This window comes from Dipodomys ordii, unplaced genomic scaffold (assembly GCF_000151885.1).
Source record: "Dipodomys ordii isolate 6190 unplaced genomic scaffold, Dord_2.0 Scaffold105, whole genome shotgun sequence".
Lineage (NCBI taxonomy): Eukaryota > Metazoa > Chordata > Mammalia > Rodentia > Heteromyidae > Dipodomys > Dipodomys ordii.
This window is the reverse complement of record NW_012267321.1, coordinates 4,444,447-4,449,446: the sequence shown is the minus strand read 5'-3', so window position 1 is coordinate 4,449,446 and position 5,000 is coordinate 4,444,447.

Here is a 5,000-nt window from a genome sequence, read left to right as displayed (position 1 = left end):
TTTTTTGCTCAAGCCTAATGTTCTAACATTTGAGCCACTGGACCACTTCCAGTGTTCCTGGTATTTACTGGGAGGTAAGAGTTCCCTGAACTTTCCTGTCCCGGTTGGCTTCAAACCTCAATCCTCACATCTCAGTCTTCTGAGTTGCTAAGATGATAGCCATGAGTCTAGGGTACCTATCTTAGGACATTCTTCTTCAAATGAAATCTTTTAAACAGAAACTCTATTTCATGGGCAAATTTATCTATGTACATGACCAGAGGGGCTTAATATATGCTTTTCTGCATGGTGAAGAACGTTTTAGGATCAGAGAGATGGAGAGCCCTAGTTGTCCATGAGTCACCAAAGAGTATGGAACATTAAGAATTGTGGATTTGTCTACTCAGGCTGGCTTCAGACTGTAATCTTCAGCTGTCAGGCTCCTGATTGTCTAGGATTACAGGCATCAGTCACAAGTACCTGGTTTCTTTGGATTTCTTTTCTGAGATTTTAGAGTAAATTCAGATTGTACTTCTTTGCTAATAAACTGACAAGATCCACCTTTTAGAAATGTAAGTTCATGCAATTTTTGTGTTTCCTTCTCCGTGTACAGTGTGTCTCTGTTGTTTTTAATAATGATATTGATACATTAAGCTCTTACCTGTTTCTTTCTATCTTTCTTATAATTAAGTGTTGTTTTACAAAATTTTGACTGTTTTTAATCTAAGATATTCTCCTTTATTGTAAGAAAGAATTCTCCTTCTCTGGCTCATGCCTATAATCTAGCTACCTAGTTGGCTGAGATCTCAGATCCTGATTGAAAGCCAGCCCAGACAGAAAACTCCATGAGATTTTATCTCCAATTCACCATCTGAAAACCACAGTGGAGCCCTGGATGCAAGTGGGAGAGCAAAAATGGATTCAGAGTTGACACTCAGACACTCCGCTGGAGGAAAAAAAAGAGAACAAATGTTCCTAATACAGAAGATGTTAATTGATACCTCACCATTCTATGAGGTATTTGTGTACATTAGTAATCATGTTATTAAATTCATTTAATTCTTTTTTGTAGGTTATGGAGCTTGAACTTATGGCCTGGACACTACCCAAAGTGTCTTTGTGTGCAAGGTTAGGGCTCTATCACTTCAGTCATGCCTGCACTTCTGGCTTCTCTTTAGTTTAATGCATTGTATGGGAACTAAGTTGTGATAAACAGAGAAACCAAATTTTGAAAAGTCAAATGCTGGTGACCACTGATGGACTCCTGTCCCAAAGACCTGTGGCCCCTTGAATACACTTTACACTGTTAGGAAACTGAGTTGAGAGAGAAGAATAGGAAAGACACAACTAAGAAAACAATACCAACAAACCAGGTCAAATCCTATGTCAAGCTGACCTGGGACACCATGGTTTCTTGAGGAGAGCCAGTGAGGCATGCGGCTGGGCTTAATCATACTTCAGCTGGTTCGGCCCTACATAGAGTCAGGTCCATAGGGCAGGGTGACAGGGAGCACCAGAATCTCCGAAGTTCAAGACACAGGACTGACTGACATGTCCAGTAATGTATTGTCCAAGTCTTGCCACTGCCTGTAGGAATTCAGGCCTTCCCATCACTTGTCCCCTGGTTGTGGGACTTCACCTATCCCATCTCGAAGACAAGATGGTGTCATGAAACCTAATTCCCAACCATTCCCCACATGGCCAAGATGTTGCTGGTTAAACAGAATACCCTTATTTCAAATGGTGATCATAGTCTCACAGACCTCTTGCATGGGCTGGCTTGAACTGTGATCATCTGATCTCAGCTTCCTGAGTCACTATGATTACTGGCTCCTGCCTTGCTAATATTCTGCTTTTGTTTTTGTTTTAAAAAGCTATGGGGCTTTACCTAAGATGTGGGTATTCTGTGAGCTTTTTTACTCAAGGCTAGTGGTCGACTAATTGGAGTCACAGCACCATTTTCAGTTTTGGAGTAGTTAACTCGAGATAAGAGTATCATGGGACTGTTCTCCCAGTGATGGCTTTGAACCACAATCCTCAGATCTTCAATTGTGATCTCATCTCACAGTCCTCTAAGTAGATAGAAAAACAGCAGTCACCAACACTCAGCTAGCTGTAGTATTTATTGCTGTATTTTCTGTTGGTCATGAAGCTTTAACTCTGGGCCTGGGCGCTATCCCTGTGACCTCAGCTCAAGGCAAGCACTTTACTGTTTGAGCCACATTGCCATTTCCAGTTTTCTAGTGATTTACTGGAGATAAGAGTCTCACAGACTCTCTTGCCTGGGCTGGCTATGAACTGAGATTGTCTGATATCAACCTTCTGTGTAGCTAGGATGACAGGCATTAGCCACATTACCTGGCCAGTTGTTTGTTTTCATGTTAGTTTTGTCTCACAATGAAATCAATTATTTCCTAGATGTTGAAGTGATGAGCCAAGGTAACATGAAAATGGGGATTGCCTTCCTCACTCAGACTGCAGTAGGGGTCATGGGGAACTCCTGTCTCCTTTGTTTTTACAACTACACCCTCCTCACTGGACAGAGGTGAGGCCCATAGACCCCGTCCTCTGCCATCTGGTCTTTGACAACAACTTAGTTGTTTTATCCAGCAGGATCTCTCACAGGATTCAGGTTTTGAATGGAAGTACTTGCTAGAAAATTACACATTTAAAGTTGTTTTTTATTTTCACAGGGTGGTTTCTCTTAATGCCACCTGCCTTCTGAGTGTCTTCTAGGTCTCAAAGCTCTGCACTAGAAATGCTTGGTGGAAGATCACTACTAGATTCCCCAAGTGCTTTGGATTCTGTGGTTCCCTTTTCTGGATCTCACAGCTCCTGGTCAATGTTTCTGTGCCTCTGAGAGTGATTGGCCTAAGACACAAACAAAATGTCACTTTGGACATGCATGTTAGATACTGCTGCATAGGCCCAGCAGAACCCTTTGCAACATTATTACATGTTGACTCATTCATTTCCATTGATGTTATGTGCCTGGTTTTCATGATGTGGGCCACTGCCTCCATGGTCTTTTTCCTGCACAGACACAAGCAGAGGGTCCGGCACATTCACAGCTACATTCCCTCTGGAAGACCTGACCATGATGCCAGGGCCATGCACACCATCCTGACCTTGGTGAGCATGTTCCTCTCCTTCTACTGCCTCCATTTTTACTCTTTGTGTTGGTCTAAATATGAAACCAGACCTGTGGCTGGTGGACACATCTGTGTTCCTGGGTTTGTGTTTCTCAGTCCTGAGCCTCTTTGTGCTTCAGCAGAGACACTCGTATCACTCAGGTGTTTTATTTCTGCAATAAAAGAATATTACCAAGCTGAGCACAGATGACTCACACATGTGCATAATACTAGCTACTTAGGAGGGTGAGATCTGAGGACCACAGTTCAAAGCCAGCCAGGCAGCAGCGTCCAGGAGACACTTATCTCCACTGAACCACCAGAAAACTGGAAGTGGCATGGTAGCTCACTTGGTAGAGTGCTAGCTTTGAACTGAGGAGCTCAGGTAAATCATCCAGACCCAGAGTTCAAGACCCACCACAGTTAAAAAAAATTCATAAACTGGTTAATTCAATACATCAGCTTTTATATTTGGATCATATTTTTTTCACTGCAGCACTGGCATTTAGACTCTGCTTTGTTCTCGCTAGCCTGGGGCCCTACTGCTAGAGACAGTCTCTACTTCTTGTTCCCTCTGGTTGTTTTTGAGATATAGCCTGTGTTTTACCCAGATCAGCCCACACCATAATAGTCCTATAATGTGTTTCTTCAAATATCTAGCATGAATGATGTGAATCTAGATGTTGAGAGTTTTTGGTTGAGCTAATGTCTTAGGAAATCTTTTTCTCCAGGCTCACCTATCACTGCAACCATCTCAATCTCAGCTTCACACCAGGATGTCATGGCAGGTGCACACCACCACACCCAACTAGTACTTGAGATGGGGTCTTACTGTTTACCTTGATTGACCTTGAAACTGAATCCTACTGATTCAACCTTACAAGCTGTGCAACTGAATAATATTGGATCAATGTTTTGTTTAAGTTACTATGATTCGCATTAGTAGTAGCAGTAGTATAATCATTATTTGTGAGCCATAGGCTTTGGACTCAGGGACTGAGTGCTATCCCTGAGGTCCTTTGCTCATGAGTAGCTTGCTACTCTTTTGAGCCACAGCTCCATTTTGATTTTCCTAGGGTTAATTGGAAATAAGAGTGTCTCAACTTTCCTGCTGAGCTGGCTTTTAACTGTGATTTCAGATGTCATCCTCCTGAGTAGTTAGGTTTACAGGCATAAGCCACCAGGAGAATTTTTTTTAAATAGATTAAATGATAATATGTTATTCTGTAAGAATGCGTGTGAAACTGACAAAATGAGTGCCATGGGAGTATATCAGCAGTGGCATACTTGCCTACATGGAACCCTGAGATTGTTGTCCGAACCTCAAATAAAATAAAGTTACAGAAAATTTCAATGTAATTATTGTTGCCTAATGATCTTTCACTGTTAGTTTAGTAAGCAAATAAGGAATAAGGAAAGGTACAATAATTACCAGTAACAGAGGAAGAGAAAATACAAATTCTAACCTAATTTACAGGCCTTACATTTAATTTTTCGTCATAACCTAATGAATCGTGATAAGCTAAAATGCAGTATGCATTTGAAAAAAGAGGTCCATAAGTATTTATTTTATTAAATTACTATAAGCTGTTCATTTCATTGTGGCGATTCAAATGTAAGTAAATAACTCAGTGTGTATAGATGTGAGTGTGGGAGTATGTGTGGGCTTTTCTTGGTTGAGTGGCTTTATAGTAGAGATGCCATGTCTTGTTTTTTTGTTACTCAAATTTACTGCTATTTCTTGAGTCGGTATCTTTTTTTTTAATTTAATTTAATTTTATTAGTGAACATAGTGTACAGAGGGGTTACAATTGCATGGGCAGGATAATGCGTACATTTCTTACCAAGCATTGCAGCCTCCTCCTTTGTTTACCCTTCCCATCCCTTCCC